Source organism: Ursus maritimus, unplaced genomic scaffold, assembly GCF_017311325.1.
Source record: "Ursus maritimus isolate PB19 unplaced genomic scaffold, ASM1731132v1 scaffold_10, whole genome shotgun sequence".
Classification (NCBI taxonomy): domain Eukaryota; kingdom Metazoa; phylum Chordata; class Mammalia; order Carnivora; family Ursidae; genus Ursus; species Ursus maritimus.
Window position 1 is genome coordinate 70,534,234 of NW_024423344.1, and position 21,367 is coordinate 70,555,600.

The window sequence follows — 21,367 nt, forward strand, 5'->3', positions numbered from 1 at the left end:
TCCCATAACGTCGGGATCACGCCCTGAGCCGGAAGGCAGACGCTTAACCGCTGTGCCACCCAGGCGCCCCATGACCATGTATTTCTTGAACACTGAAACTTCCAAGGCAGCTAAACAAGGGAGCGTCAGTCTGGACTAAAATGCAAGCTGTGTTCCATTAGTAGAGCCCTAGGCATCAGCCTACATCTTCTTCCCATTGGTTCACCCCCAAGGGCTGACTTCTTCTCATTGGTCTTCCAGAGGTAGTGCATTTTTTCTAATTGGCCAGCCCAGAGAGTATGCTTTTTCTGATGGTCAGCCTAAAAGGGGTGTCTTTTTTCTAATTTTTTTCTAATTCGCACAGAGCTCTGGACTCTTGGCCTTGCTGCCTAGGACGTGTGAAGACAGAGGAGACCCATGAGACGTTCCCATGAGACCAAGGAGACTCTTCTCTGAAGAAGAGAATGTTGACTCACGTTGATCAAAGAAGATAGATTCAGAAGGAATGGTTAAGTTTTGAATACACTACAAAGTATGAAATTTAGATTGTGGCTCATTTCCCATCTTTTTCTAATTGGTTAGCCCAGAGGATAATGTGCCTGATGATATTCTAAATAAATAATTTATTGTTCCTTAAAACCTGAGTGCTAATCACTGGATGTATTGACACCTTTGTACCAGAATCTATTCTCAAGCACCCCATCTCTCCAACTTTTATGTGTTGATTTCTGCACAGGAAGAATATATATATATAACATAAAAAAGTCAGCATTGAATGGCCGTCGACCAGAAGCAGACTGGACCGCTGGTCTGTATCTAATGTATTTGAGGATTAATAGTTCCATTTATTTACAAAATATTTGCAAATCTGTATCATGCATGCCTGCCGATTTTATCTCCAGCATTTAACCAGCCAATTCGTTAGAAATTTGGCCAGCCTCTGTGAGAAAATCCGCATCCCTAAAAAATTTCGGCTTTGTCTACATGAGACTGACCAATGAATGTTTACAAATTCCAGCCATCTCAGTTAATCCTCCCTCTCTCTCCCTCTCTCTTTCTCCCTCTCTCTTTCTCCCTCTCTCTCTTTCTCTTCACTATGTAACTTGCATGAACACACACATACACAAAACTATTTGAGTTTAATTTTTCCTAAATTGACCATTTTTGTCACGTCTGAAAAGTAAGTAAGAGACACAGTGCTGCCTGCAGAAAGGGATTTAGTGAGTTTTTGAAAACACTGGCTTCAGGGAAGTAAGGATATGGTTTGGACCATTTCCACAAAGCAGGCCTGAGTAAAATCCTATCAGGTTTGGCTTTAAAATAGTTTTTCCAAGGCCAACACACCATTTTTCTTTCCTCCTCTTCACCGTCTCCATTCACTTTGGAATTATGGAAAATGAACAAGTTCACCAACAAGTCATGAGCAAAATGTTTCATTAACTCTTTGCACTCTGCAATGTTATATTTGTACGTTTAAAGCTCGACTCTTAGGGGAAAACTCATGAAGTGTATTTCTATGTTAAGCTATTCATTTATTTGCTATTCGTGTATCTCAATAATTTGTAAGCTGTCTTTTAATTATTCATCTGTTAAAATTTCTTTATTATCTTTCTGTCCTTGTGTCCTGTACTATTTTCCTTTTATCATTATTCTCATTTAAAAGTAATGTGCTCTGAGAATACGGTGTGTTGAGACTTCCACAGCACCTGGTACCTGGCTAATTTTCACTCTCTGATAACTCTTAACATTGTTGTCTTTCTCCGATGATCTGCAGTTTCTCTGTGATGCGCTTATGGGTAAATTTATCTCTGTTGAGGCTGTTTTATGCACTGTATGCTCTTATCAATTCCAAAATTCTTTATCTCTTCAGATATTTATTATTTGCCATTCTCTTCTTCTCTTTTCCTGGAAATTCTAATATGGAAAATACTGACCCTTTCTTTATGTGTTTGGTTCATGATTTCTTGTGCATGCTTCATGTAAGCTGTTTTTATTTCTCTATTTAAGCACCTTAAGCATACTCACATTAAAGTCTCCGTTGGATTGTCCTATGAAGCAAATGTCATGTGGGTTAAATTCACATTCTAACTGTTGATTTTGTTAGTGGTTATTCTTAGTGTACGATTCAAATGTGTGTTGGAATTAGGCTTTTAGAAGGTGAGCAGGAAGATTTTTGTTTAGACTTTCGTTTCTCCCCCCTCTCCATTCCTCCTCATTCTGCCTGATGGCTGCCTCCATGCAGCACCCGCCAGGACCACTTCCAGAGCAGAACCAATGGCCTTGCTGGTCCTTACAAGCTGCAGTGGTACACAGGGTACTGTACATTAAATCCCCAATGCAGTACTTGACCCTGAAAACTTGCCTAGTGTGGCCGGGTAGTTGCTATCTGGAATATTTCCAGTAACTGTGGCAGGAAAGGAAATAGCGTGGAAAAGCATGTACTAACTTTAAAAGCTTCCTCTTGGAAATGACACACATCACTTCGGCTCACATGGCCCTTTGCAGGTCTTATGACCACAACTGGGTTTGACAATGTAGCAAAGTATAATCCTCCCACAAGATGGGAAACCAGAGATTGGTCATTAGTAATACAATGTTTCAGGTTTGCCCTGCCCAGCGCCAAATATCTGTTTCCCTCTCCTTTCTCCAGGCTGAATACACTTAACCCCTCTCCAAGGGAAACATCCAAAACTTCCATCCAATCACTGCTCAAAGCAAGGCTCTCTGAGTAATTACACAGTAGTTTCCACATCAGCTCTGGATGCCGCTTTTCTTGACCTGGAGACTCAGGAACTAAAGAGACAAATTATCTGCTTCTCACATTCCCAAAAGACAGTGGGGATGGATAGTACTGGTACATTTGCTTTCTCCTGAAAGAGGAAAAAAGGGAAATTGAGAAACACACACAGAGAGAGAGAAGTTACTAATAAATAGCAAATTCAAACACCTGCTGAACAGATGCCATGAGGACCTCAAATGCCGGGCGTGGGATGTGCTCTGCTCTCTGGGAGTACCTCCCAGCCCACTGTTCTCCACCCGCCTTGGCTCAACTCAGCAGAGGGCCCCCTTTTTCCTCTTACCGTCCTTGACCACAACTTGAGAGAGCATTGAAGAATATGCCTTCCTTAAGAGCCAAGCTTCTCAGCCGGCTTCCCTCTGGTGGCAGTACGGGTGCTGTCTCAGTCTGTCCAGGCTGCTGTAACAGAACACCAAAGACTGGGTGGCCTATAAACAGAAATTTACTTCTCACAGTTATGGAGGCTGGGAAGTCCAAGATCAAGACACTGGCAGATTCAGTGTCTGGTAAGGACCCTCTTCCTTATTCATAGACAGCTGTCTTTTTACTGTGTCTTCACAAGGCAGAAGGGGGAAGGGATCTCTCTCAGGTCTCTTTTTATAAGGGCATGGATCTCATTCATGAGATCTCTGTCCTTATGACCTAATCACCTTCCAAAGCCACTTCCAAATGCCATCTCATTGGGAATTAGGTTTCAAAATATGAATAAACAGCAGGTGTCTAAGTGGCTTATTAAGTATCAATCGTGGTTTCTTTCAGTCCAAGCTGGTGCCTCTTTGTGTTGTATAATTCTCTCAAAAACTGGGGCATCTTGTTATCTATTTTGTTCCCATCAGTTTTCTTGTTCTATGCCCCATAGCCCGTGTAAGTGCAGCTACCTTGTGTTCATAAGGCATCGGTGGGAAAGCCACACACAGTCTCTTTTTCTTGAGCCATTTTGTCCAACTACAAGTATTTACTGGGAGAATGTTAATCTATTCAGAAATTTTAACAACCAGTGTGAAACATGCTCTTTATTTGATCTTTACCTTAAGACTGAGTCTTAATTAGCCTTTGACATTCAAAGAATTTCTCAATTTTATCTTTTGATGCTTCAGTTTGAGATGTATTTCTCTTTTCAACCTATAGGTCTCTGAATATATAGACTATTTCTATTATTTCTCATTCTTGCTTGCAAATCAGCCAATATTGTTCTGATCCCATCTCTTTCTTGTAATAAACTTTCAAATGCAGTCAACAACAGCCAATGTATGCTCCTAAAAGTTTGTTTTCCCATAAAGCTACAAATTTATTAGGCATATAATTTGCTTTCTAAGTTAACACAGGCAGCCCGTTTTACTAAGTAATTTGCCAATACATAACACGGATTACCATGCTTCTCACCTCCATTATCAGTTTCTTTGCAAACTAATGCCTACCCCATAAACCAAAGCCACATATTTAAGGTTGGTTGTTAAAACAGCACTCCAATCCTGATTCCAAATTTTTTTTTTTTAAAGATTTTATTTATTTATGTGACAGAGAGACAGCCAGCGAGAGAGGGAACACAGCAGGGGGAGTGGGAGAGGAAGAAGCAGGCTCCCAGAGGAAGAGCCCGATGTGGGACTCGATCCCAGAACACCAGGATCACGCCCTGAGCCGAAGGCAGCCGCCTAACGACTGCGCCACCCAGGCGTCCCTGATTCCAATTTCTGTTTAAATCGGATGGATCTGTTTACACTGCAGGAGTAAACATAGAGTTTCAGTGGCTTAAAACAACAAATGTTTATGTCTGTGCCACATTTATATGTCCATCACAAATAGGACAGTGGCACTGATCCCCATTATTGTTGTCCTCACTCTGGGCTACAGGCTGATAAGAACAGTCACCCTCTGAAACATCACCACTAACCACAGCAAAAGGAAAGAAGAGCATGTGCAGCACGTACTGACTCTAGAAACTTCTGCCTAAAAGTGACACACATCACTTCTGCTCCCATGGTCACACATAATAGGTAAGTATAATCCTCAGGCAGGAAGCAGAGCTAGATTTTGGTGGAAAATGTTAGAATCTATCATTAAAATCTATCAAGTCAAAGAAATATACTTACTATTACTAAACTAGACAAAAGCCAAGCTTGGCTCAGGTCATGATCTCGGGTGGTGGGATGGAGCCTTCTCTCTCTTCCTCTCTGCCCCTCCCCCCCACCCCATGTGCGACCGCACACACACACACTCTCTCTCTCTTTCTAAAATAAATGCATCTTTGAAAAAATATATTCAACTAATGATAATGAAAAATGGAAGGAAATTTATAACCTAAAATGTTTATATTGGAAAAGAAGAAATGCTAAAATTTTAATGAGCTAAGAGTCAATCACAGAAATTCAGTAAAAGAATAGCAAATTGCCCAGATAACCTGGGGGGGGGGGGGGAAGAAATGAAATCAATAAGATGGAATGTAAAAAATAAACTAAGAAAAATAATTATAAACTAAAAGAGATCAACAAAGCTTTGCAAAACTGACAAACCTGATAAACTCTGCCCCCCAAAATAAATGGAGAAGCACGCACACACCCGTGCACCCATACAATGCTAGAAATGAAGAAGGGGCTATCGCCACAGATCTTGCAGACATTAAAAGGATAAAAAGAGAGCATCATGAGCAACTTTGTATGAATAAGTTTTTAATGTTACTTACTTAGTTGGCATAGCTTTGTGAATTATTATGAGGTACACACTTGTACTCACTTTACAGATCAAGAAAAAGAACCCTAGCAGCTCCCAGAAAGCCCCCATTGTGTCCAATACCAATCACAGCTCTCTCCCTCCAAAGGTAACCACTCTCCTGGTTTTTATAGCCTCACTTCCTTGCAAGAGATTCTAAGGAAGGAGCTTTAGGAAAAGCTGCCAGTTAGGGAGAAGGAAATCATAGAGTGGTATGTAGGGAGCCAAGACAAAGGAAGAAATAAGTGAGAATGGGAGGAAGGGGACTCTAGTACCCTCAGATGGGAGGTTCCAAAGACTGCTAATATTCTTGTGGGATGGTCCAGTTGAAAGAGAAAGAAGCAAACAAAGCTGGAGGGTGAGTATGAGAACCCAAGAATCAAAAGATATGAGAGAGGGGAGCCTGGGTGACTCAGTTGGTTGAGTGAACAGCTCTTGATTTCAGCCAAGGTCATGATCTCAGGGTTCTGGGATAGAGCCCCACTTGGGGCTTCATGCTCAGCATGGAGTCTGCTTGAGGATTCTCTCTCTCTCTCCCACTCTATCCTCCCCCTGCTTGGTCCCTCTTTCTCTCATTCTTTCTCTCTCTCCCCTGCTAAAATAAATAAATAAACATTAAAAAATACATTTTTAAGAAAAGGATATGAGAGAGCTAAAAGCAATGGGATGCAGAGCCCAAATGAAAGATCAGAGTGCTTCTAGACTTGGAAGCGAAAAGATGGAGAAATTTCTAGTTAATGATTTCGATGTTTAAGTGAAATATGAATCCAAGTTAAGAGTGGGGATGAAAGGATAGGAAGGGGCAATGAGAAATTTATGGGAAAAAGAAAAGGAACAAAACAGTTAACTCAGAAAGTGAGAAAGTAATTTACAAGACAAATCCAGTTGAGTTGTCAGTCAGAGTCAAGTGTCCCTTTGGAATTTTTTATGATTTCTTTAAAGGGAAACCAGAAGCCTGACTGCATGTCTTTCCTCCTGCAATGAGCATCTGTCTGTATGTAAGCACAGAACTTGTGGTTGGATGGGTGAGTCATCACAGACTGGGGTTTTACCAGGCAAAAAACGACAGAAGGAGCAAAAAAAAGGTTAAGGAAATTGCAAGAGAGGAATAATCATGATATGCCATGAGCTCTGAGTTGCACAAGGAAGCCTGTGAAAATAGGAGAAGGGTGTTAGATAGTAAGAAAGTATTGGGGTAGATTAACTGGAGATAATTAATTGATAAGAATTTTTACAGTAAGATTATTTGAGGCCCTGAGCTGTTAGGAAGGGAAGTGGTTGCAGAATTGGGTTAAATTGAGAATTTCAAAGACAGTACAGCTTTTCCCAATGACAAGTTCCCCGTTGGACTGTAGGAGAGGAAGGCTGGTAGGAGAAGGAAGGAAAGGATGATTAGAGAAATGTTGGTCAAGGAACTGAAGGGCCAGCATGCCGGACGGGACATGTCCCAGGATGGGAGGGATGGTATGAGTCAGGAAGAATGGATAAGCTCTAGTGGGGAAGCTGTCAGTGAATGAGTGAGAGAGGCCAGATCAGTGGAAAGCAAAGAGGGAAAGAAGAGAATGATTACATTGGCTGGAGACCATCTGCCCATCAAATCAACCCTGCACTTGTTCTATGCCACAGACACTCCCATATGCAATATTTCCAGGGGATTCCTTGCCCTCTGGTTTCTGGTTCAACCACTGGAGAGTCTCTCAGGACATTGGAGGTAAGGAGGCTTGAGTATTAATTCCCCAGGTTAGATCAGGCTGACTGTCCCTTGGCTGAAGGTCACCAATCGCTCAAGGCAACCAATCCTACAAGAGTCTCCCATTCCTGGTTTTGATAATAACTCCTTCCTTCCTCATTTGAAGTGACCTCCTGTTTTGAGCTCCAGGTTCCTGCACTACGGTGCCTGGTTTCTCTACACCCTATTTGTATTTTTCTGAATGCTCCCTTTTTAAAGTCTTCTTTGAATGTTCCTACTTTGAGTGTGCCATCTGTTTCCTCGCTGGGACTCTGACTGATACCATGATAGAATCCAACAGTGTGAGCATGGAGTTTTGCAGAGAGAGAAAGAGAGGGAGAGGGAGAGAGAGGGAGGGAAAGAAAGAGAGGAAGGGAGGGAGGGAGGAAAGAAGGAAAGAGAGAGAGAGGAAGGAAGGAAGGAAGGAGAGAAAGGAAGGAAGACAGAAAGAAAGGAAGAAAGGAAGACAGGAAGGAAGGAAAAGAAGCCAATGATCCAGAAGTGGTGATGAGAAGGACATCTGCCCCACCACATGGCTCAGAAGTATGTGGTGCACGAGAGAGAGAGAAAAAAACAGTGCCTCCGATTGGAGGGCTCTAGGGGAAGCAGTTTCCTCAGTGACCTGCCAGATATCTGGTAGAACCCACTAGTTGAAAGAATGGCAAAAAAAAAAAAAAAAAAAAAAAAAAAAAAAAAAAAAAAAAAAAAATCACATTGGAGAGGAATATGGAACAAATTGAAGGAAAGCTGTCAGATTACTTAGCTCCTATAGATCTATGACCATTCCAGCACGAATAAATTCCCTTCAAGACAAGGGAATAATGACCCTGAAGTCAATTCAGACACCATCAGCACTGCCTCCTCAGTTTCAGAGAAGAAGGCCAATGCCTCAGTTTCAACAGGCAAGATGGCGGTCACCTGGAACCTTGGGGATGTGATCCTTGCCCAGCAGAGCAACAGAGGTGGGACCTTCACCCACTGGGTCCAGAAAGCGGGGCACTGAAACAAAGAGTCTCTTGAGCCTTAAGAACTAATGATATTTGCTTGCTTAGGACCCATCACTCCTTCCTTCTTCCCTATTTCTTCTTTTCAAAATGGGAATGTCTATCCAATGACTGTCCCACTATTATGTATTAGAAGTACATGACTTGCTTGGTTTCACAGTTTCACAGCTGGAGAGAATTTGCCTCAGGATGAATCATATCTTGGGTCTCACCCATTTTGATTTAGATAATATTTAGACTTTGGACTTCATCCTTTAGAGTTAATGCTGGAATAAGTTAAGATGGGGGGGGAGCTGTTAAGATGGAATTAATGTATTTTGCATGAGAGAAGGAATGAATTAGGGGTGGGAGACCATGAAGGGAATGTTTGCGTCCCTCCAAAATTCATGTTGAACTCCTAATCCCCAATGTGATGGTATTTGGAGGTGGAAACTTTGGGAGGTGATTAGGTTTAGGTGAGGCTATGATAGTGGGGCCCCCATGATGGAATTGGTACTTTCTAAGAAGAGGAAGGGACCAGAGTTTATTCTCTCTTCCATGTGAGGACACAGTGAGAAGGCAGCTGTCCACAAGCCAGGAAGAAAGCTCTCACCAGGATCAGAATCTACCAGCACCTTGATGTTGGATTCCCCAGCCTCCAGAACTGTGAGATATAACTGTCTATTGTTTAAACATTCAGTCGATGGTACTTTGTTACATCAGCTTGAGCTGACTAAAATGGAAGGGAGATGGCCAATTACAGAGCAGTGACAGGAATGGAAGGGAAAGTTGCAGATTGGGACAGACTAAGGGTATACAGAGAACATAAAGGAGATGTCAGGTGGTAATGAATGTCTGCAGAGGTTGGACTTCTGAGGATGACCAAAGCAAACAGGGAATCAAGGCAAACCAGATTACAGGCATATGGGCTTTGGATTCTAGCATTGCATTATGGCCTCAAACATTTCAATTATTGATATTGCAATTGGTCATTCAGGTCATAAGCAGTTTTTTGTTTATTTTTTTGGCAGGCACCAGGGCAAGGTCACTCTTATAGGCTTTGGTCAGTGACCTAACTACAGATAAAGGGCACTACTCTCAGAGTGCAAAGATTATTCTGCAAGTGATAGAAAACTTTTTAAAATGGAAGAGACTGGGCTGTGTTAAAAGCTGATGGGAAGGAGATCAACACAAAGCAAGGGGTTGAAGACACAGAAGAGAGGACAATTGGTCATGAGTCGTCCCAGAGGCCACCGGAACCCGAGAGTGGGTGATGGGATTGTCTTTCATTCTAGCAGGAAGGAAATATTTTGCTAAGATGTCACAGGATCTGTCGAGAATGGCATGTAATTTACTATGCATACTAATTACTCACAATGAATTTGTAATGGCACACTAAAGTAACAAGCTCTGGGCTGGACAGGTCTGTATCCTCCTCAATGTATTTCTTGTTTCCAGTTTGACCTGCCCTAGGATATCTGCTTCTTTCTTTTTGGGCACTATGAATGTTACCAGAGGCTCTTACCTGTAAGTAGAGCCATGCAAGAATGTAGGTCTTCTATGTATCTGAACACTCAGGGCAAAAATAAGGGTTTCTTCTCTGCCCTCTTTTGATCCAGCAGAAACGTTGTCCATGTAGTGATGATGCTAAAGTTCTTAAAGCTCCTGTGATGGGAGGAGTCCTTAACTCTTTTGAAACCAAACATTGTACTATGATGCCGCCTGCAGAACACCATTACACATGCCCAAGCATTGTCACCTAGGGAGGTCACTAGTTACACTAGCTCCACTAAAGCAGTAACCATCTGCACACTGGGAACAGAGACAGATGGGTCAAAATCAAAAGATCAGTAGGACAAACAAAATCAAATGAAGGAAGTAGTGGTATTTGCCTAAATGATCTGAAAATCAGATACCAAGTCCAAAGTAAATCCAGACAGATCCCATCACCAAAGGAGGCAGCCCAGGGTTCTGTTACAAAAAAAAAAGAGTGAGAAATAAATGGGGAAGGGACCAGGAAAGCTTTCTCAGCTTGTCTACAAAGACCTTCTGCAGGCATAGATCCATGAGGAGGAAAGAGAAAGTCCCCAAGATGCCCAGGAGAAAGGGAAAAGAACGATTCATACTAGTTTGGGAAGGAAGAGTAGAATGGGAGAGGACTGAGAGCTGCCAGCATAGGAAAGTGCTTGGCACCCCTTCTTGAGCACAGACCAGCGACCATTTCCAAATGATTTCTGGGACAAGGCTATTAATATTCTAACATTGGTTACAGGGAAACTTACTGAGCAGAAGCTCAGCGGTGGGTCTGCTATTCCATAGGAATAGTCATGTTCCCCTACCACAATGACCTGAAGACAACAAATACATACAGTGAAACCTTGATATAACTAGATTCATGTACATAACTAGGTGCATATTTCCTCTGAACAAAACGTCTCCCACCCAGGGGACTGAAGGTGGAGCTGATCTGAGGAAAGAAAGGGTTCTTTCATCCTTGAGACTCAGAGATACTGAGATTGAGCGCCGGGGATTGTATCAGACTCTCAGGTCACCAGGTGCGTAATGGTGGGGATGCTGGGGTTGGGAGGTCCACAGCCAGTAACAGGACAAAGGAGACCGCACTGGGGCAGCTGGCCGGCCTGTGTTTCAACAGTGACACCATGTGGCAGCAACGGCTACAGGGACAGCGGAAGACCATCAGACTTCTGTTTTTCTCTCTGACACAATTGACTATTGAGTAGGACTACTGACACTGCAAAGACAAAGCCCCTCAGGTTTTCTTACTTATGCGTCTGCGCATGCGTGGTCTGGGTGGGGGCATTACTACTAGTGAAATGGCAGCGCAAACAAGGAAGACCTTCAAAGACTGAGAGAGGAGGACCGGATTCAACTTGAAGAAGCAAAGATACGTAACTGCTCTGTTCCACTGGTAGAACAGGTCACTACAGCTCTAAGGCAGGAGTTACTTCACCATACTCATGATACTCAGGACCCCTCTGGAGTTATACAGTAAAATCGCATAGGTCAGAACGAGTATGAGCACCACAGGAAAAAGTGTGGATTTGGCATGAGGCCAACCGGGGTGCAAATCACAGTGCTTCCAGTGATTAGCTGTGTGACGTCGGGTACGTTCCTTAAACCATCTGAATTTGTTTCCATATCCACCAATGGTGATGAGGTACAAGGTCCATGTAATCGTTACAGCCCTGATGTTTCCATCAGGGAAATCTCACATCCTTTCTCTACTTCTCAGGACATGTTGAAATGATGCTTTGGCCGTCAGCATGAGAATAACGATCCAAGACTGGAATTGGCTACATTTCTGAATTGTTTATAACGATGACCAATTTGGATTAAACTATATGAAAGGGAAATTATTAAATCAATATGGTAAATTCATATTAAGAAATATTAGGCAGTTATTAAAAATGAAGCCTTAGGTGAATATCAGTGACATTAGAGACTGTTGACAGAATAATATGAAGAGGAAAAGGAAGTATAGAGTCTTATATGTAATTTAACCAAGATCACAATTCATAGATAGTATTCACATATGTATCTGTGCATCAATATGGAATTCATAGAGGCTTAAAGAGATGCAAAACTGTTAATAATGTACCTTTCATGGTTTTTTAAAGTAGTTTGGGGGGCATATTCCGATTTTATCTTCATTAAGTAAAACACTTTAAAAATGAAATTAAATAGTAGCACTGCTTTATAGCTTTCTCAGTGTAATGTCAGCTACCATCCTAAGAGATTAGGGCTTCATCTTATCTTTTGTATGCTCCCACTTTAGATTAATGTATGGAAGATGTTCCATACATCCTCCAAATGTACGTCTGCTTGTTCTTGGTTACATTCTAGTGGATACCAACCCCAGTGGATTGGATTCTGAAGTGGATACTAGAATTGTGCCAGGTAGATGCTTTGCAAATACTTTCTTCCACTGTGTGGATCGTGTTTTCACCTTTTGGAAAATGTCCTTTGCAGCAGGAAGTTTAAAATTTCATCACTTTTCCTTGTGGTTTTGGTGTCATATCTGAAAGGTTTTATCCACCAAATCTTTTTAAAGCAGCCAGAAGCAACAACGTGCTATATACTGGAATGTTTTCCCTTCTTGGGAAATGTCTCCTTTTTCCTGGTTTCTTGCAAAATTCCTGATGAGGATCCTCATTTTGCAGCACCTGTTTCGGAACCTTGTGTGGTATCTGCTGTGCCACCATCATTGGCCCCACCCTCCCAGCTTGTCATCACGCTCTGAGAACCTCTCTGTGTCTTCTCTTGCCAAGTCCAGTCTCCAGCAAACCTTCTTTTGGTCTTTTATTGGCTTTTGGCCAATAGAAAATAAAACAGTTGACCTACAATAACCGTCTCATCAAAATGCCATCTTGACCACCAGCAAGACAACCCTTTCTATTATCATGCAAAACAACTTGGCTCTTCTTGATCCCAGCTTCCACATTCTGCACCAGGTTCTGAATGGCTATTACTCTGCATAACAAAAATTCCACTAAATCATCTGCCATGTGCCCAAACTCCACAAAATGTGAGCTCCTACCAAACATTAATTCTGCCCCCCACTCTTGGAATGGGAAGAGCATTGTAATTTTAAAAACAGTACCCTATTATTTTTACACATTGTGTATCTTTTATGGGAGGGAGGTACTGGCTCATGGCAAAAAGGGAAGTAATTTCATCCGGTGTCTATGGAGGTGTCTTCAGTGCACTACGGCTTTGGGGCAGTGTCCTGTCTTGGGGGGAAGAGAGTCCCCTGAAGGTAGCACTGATAGCTGGCGAGTCACCCCAAGCACGGTGAGCCTTTGCAGACAACATGAAAATACTTATGTTTTTATCTTTGATGTGGGCATAAGGGGGATACAAGAAGTATATTAAAAGAGAGTACCTGTTTGGGAATGCATGGAAGACACCCCACTGTGATTTGCAGAGACAGAGCTTCAGATCCTAGACATGTGGGGTTAAATTAAGGGAAAAGGGAAATTTCAGCAACACTGCAGAGCTTGCAAATGGAAGGTCTCATGCAAAATTAAATCCCTAAATGAGATTCAGAGGCAGATTTTGATCATTTCTAACTTAAAGAAATAATAAAATGGGTAAATTTTTAATTTTTTTTATAATGACTTCTTATAAAACCCAGAATTAAGCTTTATAAATTCCAGGCAATAACTCATTAATTAAACCTGACAGTAGTATCTTGCAGATCATATTTATTGATTTCTCAACTTATTGAAGTACAATTACATTTACTGTGATGCCTCCAAGGCTAGACAAAATATCAAAGACTGACAATTGAGAGGTTGACATAAAATTAAATAAATCAATATGCCCTATCATGTACTTGAAAGCAGTAAGAAGTGAATTAGTTGGCATTAAAAGCATCCTGTCATTTCATATTATCTTGAGGAAACTATATTCTGGAGTGTTTTGTGGAAAAATATAAAAATCACAGAGATACAGACATTTCTATGCATAAACTCAAGATTGAATATGGGCTAGTGTGAATATCACGAGTGATTAGAAGTGTTGCTGTTTAAAATGAGCAAAGGGAAAAAAGAGAGAAAGAGAGAGACAAACCAAGAAACAGACTCCTAACTGTAGAGAACAAATTGGTGGTTACCAGAGGGGAGGTGGGTGGGGATTAAGGAGTGCACTTGTCAAGATGAGCACCGTCTGATGTATGGAAGGGCTGAATCACTGTATTGTACACCTGAAACTAATATTACACTGTATGTTAATGAACTGGAATTTAAATAAAAACTTAAAAAAATAGGTTGGAACACTTAAAAAAAGCATCGTTGTTCATCCTTTTACAGTAAATGGCAAATGATTTGAGTAATGTTATCTACTTTCATTTCTGTCTTCGTATCATTCCATGAAATGGTATTTAAAAAATAACAATTTCAAGGCAAATGAATAAAGACTCCTGACCTGTGTCTCACAATTTGGTAGCCAACCACATGTGTCTACTGAGCACTTGAAATGCAGCTAATTCAAAGTAAGATGGGCTGTAAGTGTGAAATACCCACTAGGCTTCAAAGACATAGTACAGAAAGAGGGCATAAAATACCTCAATAATCATATTTTTATATTAACTATAATGTGAAAAATATCTTTAGACATAGGGGGTTAAATAAAATATATTACTAAATTATTATCACCTATTCTTTTTATTTTTGTTAACGTGGCTGCTAGACAATTAAAAGTACTTTAGTGGTTTGCTTTATATTTGTTGGCTAGAGCTGCCTGAAGGAATACCAAAGGAAACATCTTAAACATGGTCAGAAATAGGAGGGTGCAGGCCTTCGTGGGCATGGCAGGCAGGCCACACAAAGGAGGCAGCTGGCGGGGCGCAGGCATCATGGCAGGACAGCATATGTGGGTCCTTCTGCCTCTGTTGCTCAGTGGAGAGCCCCTGCCTGCCGTATTATATCTGCCCAAGCTGTAGATCTGGTTTTACACAAGACCTTCCAGAAAGGACCAGGAATGCATTGATGTCACCTCTGCCCAACCCCCATGGACCAGAGCTGGCCACTGTTTGAGGACTTGGATCAGCATCTGCTCAGGCTGCTTTTTCATCTTTAACAACAACCTCAAGATGCCCACTTCCACGTCTGGAGCACAGCCCCAAGATGGCAGGAAATACAGGGACCCAGAGAACTGGTGTGAGAGAGAGACCAAGTCCTGGCTCCCACCACACTCTCCAAACTCGGCTGCATGCAGCTTCCTGAGGGTTCCTGAATCTGCAGTTCCGCTCCTATTTCTAATCTATCCTATCTTTACTAGAATGATCTTCTTAATCTTAACAACTCTGCCTAAAAACCTTCATTGCCTCTCCCTTTGAGTATACAGTGTATGAAGCACAATAACACAAAAGCCACCTGATAAATATTGTTTGCTGAGAAATTTTTTGTATGGACAGGATTGGCTAAGACTTCAGACTTTGAACAGCAAATGCTGGAGGAAGGACAGTTCCAGAGCGATCTAGAGTTAGTGTTGGCCATAATCACTAAGAAGTAGTAAATTGTAGTTTTTGCCACCATGGGATTTACCAGCCTAACCCCCGCCCCCGACTCTATTGTCATAAAAACTGTTGGTACAAGATAAGTTGGTTATGTTTTGTGTGCGTTTGTAGACTGTGAAATCTTTGAGAGTACAGTCCATGCTTTATATATCGTTGTATCTCCAGAGTTTAGCGCCAAAGCACTTACTCAAAAAAATGTTTCTGAAGCCAACTGATGAGCAAGTGAATAAACAAATGAATGAATGAATGAATCATTCCTTTAATATTTTCTTAGCTCTCAGATGGGAGAGAAGGCAAGCTAGTGTAGAGGAGCAGGACTCCAAAGAACACATCTGCTGCCCCCAACAAACATGGTTACTGTTGGCAGAGAGATGGATGGAAATGGCCAAAGGATGAGATCCAGACACTCATCTCATTTTGAAAGCTCGTTCCGACTTGTTGTGTTTAATCTCATCTCACTAAGTGCATCCTCACAAACCACTGGAATAATCCCCCTTAAATTTTCACTGACTATACCAGAAGGATGAATGGCCGTAAGTTTACATTTTTCCCTTTTACCCCACCAGTAGTTTACACTTGAAAAATTGATCAAGACGCCTATGAGAGTCAGCAGTGCCTTTCCCAAAGTATTTCCAGTTCTTCCCATTTTCTGGGAACCTGATTATGTGACTTGCTTTCGACAATGATGGCTGACACTTTCAGTCAGAATCTTTAAATAGTTGAGATGATTTTTTTGTCCTCCAGCACAATGACCTGCAATGTTCCATACATACTGCCCGGGACCTGGCACAGGGACGATGCAGAACATAGATCCCGGCCTGCTCTGGTGGAAATATAGGTGAAAATAAACCTTATTTACTTCAATCTGCTGAGATTCTGATGCTACTGGATGGCAGCATGCCTTCAACTCTCTTGATTAATCTGATATAATTTGATAATATAATCTGATATAACCTGAACTGATGTTTTTCATGTAATGATGTCACATCGGCCTGGCATTCCATCCCTTTCTTAATCTTCAGGTAGAAATAATCATTTGGGGATCCTGGAATCTTGCATTAAAAAGTCAAAAAATCCAATGTTGATACCATCACAAGAAGAAAGGGGAATAAAGAGGAAGACTTTGCCACTAACATTCCTGTAACAAAGAAGAATTATTACCATGTGTGCAAGGAAGTTGATTTATTCTCAGCAAATCATTTTATAGATCTGAGGTCTTGAGCAGAAACCACATACTTTTTTTTCCCTCATTGCTCACCCATTCAAGCCATACATCAGTCTTTACCAAGGATGAGTCCAGATTTACCCCAAGAGGGTAGCAAAGAGTTACACTGATTGGCCATGGTTTCCAGAAGTGGAAACTTACCAAGACACACAAGACTGTCCAGGAAACAACATTGGTTTTCCTGGCATGGTTGATATTGTTTTGTTTTGCTTTTTTCTGACCCTTGCTGCTTCCTCTGGTTTCCACTCTCAGGAGAAGTTCCCAAACTTAATAACAACCGTAGTACCTAACGCTCTTTGAAGTGACAGGATCCACAACCAAACTTGGCTTCAGAACCCACAAGCCTCACTATTACTCCTTACCGAGTGAAGCGCCGTGTTATAGGAAAAGGGGAAAAATAAGAAATTCAGTTGTAAGCCACAGGCCCATGCCTAGCCTAAACCAAGGATTGTCACATTGTCCAGGCAACCCTAAGGGGACCATAAACAGGGATTTAGGGCCCTGTGTCAGAGTAAAACAAGTGCTTGTTTCCCACGCAAGTCTCTCTGCATAAATTTCAGAGGAAAGGAAGCTCAAAGAAGAGGTTTAAAGGAACTTCAAAGGGAAGAGTAACTAACTCACCCAGGACAGAAAGTTATTCCTTTGCCTCCTAGCCAAGTGTGTCATGAACACATCCCCTTCGCTCTCTGAAAACATCCTGAGGTACAGGATATGAAAGGGCAGGGCCGGGGATAGCCCAGGAGAGAGTAGCCGGTAAAACAAAGGGACAACAGCCAGAGCAGAACCAGCTTCAAATAATAACTCACAAAAGACTTGGACTTTTTTCTGGATTCCAGGAGGAAGATTCTTTGCTGCAGGAGGAGCTGCAAAAGACAGGACAGAATATGCGTGAGTCCCATCACCAGCATATTGAAATCCGGTCTTCAAAATGAACAGATGGCCTCACACCAAAGCCCTCGAGAGCGTGTTTGAAGTACACATTGTGGAGTTCTGGCAAATACATTGTTTCCTGAGCGCTGACAACTTTATGTGTGGCAACCTGTGCCTTGAAAGCCACTTGCTCAAAAGAAAGTAAGTTAAGTAAGTAAAGTAGTGAACTGCTTGCTAACAATCCGATTCCTAGTAGAAAAGGAGGACAAGCAGAAAGGAACTCAATTGGCCAGATTCTAATAAAGGAGATGCTTGAGGCATGGAAATGAATGAATTTCAGGGCAGGGCCAAGAGAAAACCCTACGTTTCTCATTGTATTATCTTATTTCTAGGAAAGACTGTTGTGGTTGCTTTAATTTACACCTGGGATTTTCCAGAGAAGACTGTCTGGTTTCTTTATAAACGTGTCATAGCTCCTGTCAATCTCTAAGTCCCCTGGGGGCTCAGAGGTTTTACCTTTGTCTGCATAGCTAGTTGCATACATTTCAACATTAAAGGATATTTTTCTCTTTGCCCGAAGTATACACTCAGTTACTGAGGTACACTCAGGAGATCACTGTAAATGTAAATCAGAATCGCTGATGATATAAACAATAGGGCGAGGCATTAAAAAACCCTTGGTTGAAATGGCACCTGTTGTTTGACATAAATTTTACTGTGTGCAGAATCCCATCGATCGGCATGGGGGGAAAGCATTAAGCTAATACAACATGTTCAGTATCTTTATTCCTTGTGCAGTTTAGATGTCATGGAGGTGACTTGGCTCTTTGAGATTTTGACTATGTCATCCCTCCAGAATGATCAGGGGACATATTCTCATAATCAAATATTTTCACTGCTAGTCCTGCCATTCCCATCTTACCTGAACCTCCCCTCTGAGGCTGTTCACTTATCTCTGTGCTGATCCACATATGAAACAGAGCCCCTCTTCTTTCCTTTGCCCCAAACAATCTGCACAGTGCTTTGTGGGTGGAGTAGGGTTTGCTAAAGATTGGAGCGCAGAAGAAGGGCTTACAAATGGAGGGATGCAATCAAATTAACACTGGAGGTTAAACATCCCTGTTCCCAGAGTCGCATTCCCAAGCCTGGGGTTCCTCATCAGCTGCTTTCTCAGCGGGCACAACCCCCTCCTGCCCTTCTCTGTACCAAGTGCAACGCCATGCTTCCCCAATCTTCATCTTTCCCTCCTCCTGTTCTCCTAGTTTTGGACTCCCTGCTTCTCTTACTTGGAAATTCAAATGAAGTCATTCTTCACCCACTACAAAACTCTGGGTCTCCTTTTGTATATCTACAATGTTGTTAATATTTATCCTTAAAGGAAGAGTTTTCTAAACTGGACCTCCTCCAGTCGCACGTAGAGGAATTAACCAGGGCTTTGAAATTTCAGTCTTTTGTTTCTACCTCTTTCCCTCCTGTCTCTACAAAAGGCAAAAAGCAGTAGAGAAACACAGTTTCCCTCTGAATGAATTATTCCTCCCTGCACCTATCTCCAGCAGCAGTTATAATTGGTCAGTTTTGGTTTAGAATAACATTTTGCCTTCATTATATTGAAAATAAAACTGAAACAAACAAACAAAAAAGGCAGAGTGAGGGGCCACAAGTAAGTTTACCCAGTTGAGGCCATTTGCTAATGTATCTCATACGGTTGTACAGCAACTGTCATTTTCCTAAAGATGTGCTGGGCTGGTCTGTCCAGCCAGCCACGAAGATAGTCACTAGCCACATGTGGCCATTTCAGTTTAAATTTTTTAAGATTTTATTTATTTATTTATTTATTTATTTATTTATTTATTTGAGAGAGAGAGAGCGTGCACTTGAGCTGGGCAGGGGGGTAATGAAGAGGGAGAGGGAAAAGCAGACTCCCGGCTGAGCAGGAAGCCCAACTACTCCAGGCTCCATCCCAGGGCCCCAAGATCTCGAGATCATGACACGAGCTGAAGGCAGATTGCTTAACTGACTGAGCCATCCAGGTGCCCTTCAGTTTAAATTTTAACTAATTAAATAAAATTAAAAATTCAGTTTCTCATCCACACTGGCCACATTCCAAGTGTTCAATAGCCACATGCAGCTAGTGACTACTCTATGACATAGAATAAAATTACAGAACATTTCCACCAATGTCCAGAAATTTCTACTGCACAGTGCTATTATAGGTGGAAAAAAAAATAAAACCACATCCCACATGTTTAGTAACACATACTAACCTGCCTTTAATCTGGGGCCAAAGGTATGGAATAAACCACCATCGAGAAGATTCAGATTTAGGGGTGCCTGGGTGGCTCAGTCATTAAGCGTCTGCCTTTGGATCAGGGCGTGATCCCGGTGTTCTGGGATCAAGCCCCACATCGGGCTCCTCTGCTGGGAGCCTGCTTCTTCCTCTCCCGTTCCCCCTGCTTGTGTTCCCTCTCTCACTGGCTGTCTCTCTCTCTCTGTCAAATAAATAAATAAAATCTTAAAAAAAAAAAATGATTCAGATTTAAACCATGAGGATAAAGTCTTCTCTGAGATACAAAGTATCTTTGAATTTCAGAATGCTCAGAGCAAAATTCAATTTCTTCACTGCTTCAAGACCTTTCAAAGGAATGCCCACTAATGAATATTAGCTGACATAAATATGTTTATTAAAGTTGAGGGAGGTATGTGTAAACTCCACCATAGTGATCAAGGACATTCATAATGACAGAGATCAGGCATTGATTCCTTAACTCACCTCTTTATCTGAGTCCAGAGAAAATGTGGTGATCTCACTCCATCCTTACTCTAGTTGGTGTCATGTAGATTACAAAGTAGCACATCAGTGCTGGATTTTCATCCCCTGCTCGACGTAATTCTAATGAGGTAATCCAGAGAAATTTTAGGAGTCTTCTACACTTTATTCACAGATTTTAGTGCAGGAACCCTCCTACCAATGGGGGGGGGGGTCACATATTAAAGGAAAAAACATAATTAATTAAAATGTATTTATAACAATGTCTACACACATATGCGTTGCACTTTACATATATTACCTCATTTAAATCCTTGCCAATGTCCTCAAATAGGTATTATAATCCCATTTTACACATGAAGGCATTGGAGAGATCAGATCATTCTTAAAGGTCACATACCTCCTAGGTGCAGAGCCATGTTCTTCAACATGTCTCCTTACTCCACTGTGCTCTTTCTAAAATGTAAGACATTTGGGCATTCAGGGAATACACAGAATGTTAACTCTCTACTATTCATTGAAGTTTAAGACCAACTGATGCCAACCAACAAGGCAAGGCAAGCATTCACTTCGAATCTGCTGCTAAAGGGAAACAGAGGGTCCCCTGAATCCTAAGCTTGTCAGCAATCACACATTTGACACTGGCATCCATCGATGGTAACAAGCACCACATCGTTCATTCCCAAGTTCATTGTCAATAGAAACACACCCTTCACGCAACCAAAATACCTTGATCTCTACCAAATGCAGGACCTGTGCTGGGCACTGCACTAGGCATATGCTAGGGTGTGGTCCCTGCTCTCACAGACTTGGTAAACTACTGGCCATGTAGACTAGATATTTGCACTATGTGGTGCTTTGAGAAGATATTTAATGCATTCAGTGAAAGCTTAATATTGGCTGAAGTCTGTTGAATTTTATGTGCTTAAAAATATACCTAACCACCTCATACCCAACAGGATGGCTACTACCAAAAACACAGAGAATAGTAAGCGTTGGGAAGGGTGGGAATGTAAAATGGTGCAAACACTATGGAAAACAATATGACGGCTCCTCAGAAACTAATAGAACTATTACATGATTGGACCATCTCACTCCTAGGCACATACCCCACAAAATGTTAGAACTAATAAATAAATTCAACAAAGTTGCAATATACAAAATCAACATACAAAACCAGTTGCCTATACACTCACAATGAGCTGTCTGAAAACAAATAATAAAACATCTCATTTACAATAGCATCAAAAACAATGAAATACTTAGGCATTT

The 21,367-nt window shown here is 41.6% G+C and overlaps 1 long non-coding RNA gene across 5 annotated transcripts in view; it reads right to left on the reverse strand.

The window, feature by feature from the left end:
* Positions 1-21,367, reverse strand: part of LOC121101263 — a 124,417-nt gene continuing 103,050 nt past the window's right edge. For 2 of the 5 annotated variants that reach the window (XR_005833228.1, XR_005833227.1), the window contains 4 exons: positions 20,099-20,218; positions 17,265-17,321; positions 3,060-3,204; positions 1-2,849 (listed from right to left, as the gene is read on the reverse strand). This is a non-coding gene — a long non-coding RNA (uncharacterized LOC121101263). Of the gene's footprint in view, positions 2,850-3,059; positions 3,205-15,515; positions 16,372-17,264; positions 17,322-20,098; positions 20,291-21,367 lie in introns of those variants that run through there. The other 3 variants (XR_005833231.1, XR_005833233.1, XR_005833232.1) reach the window with 3 other exon arrangements.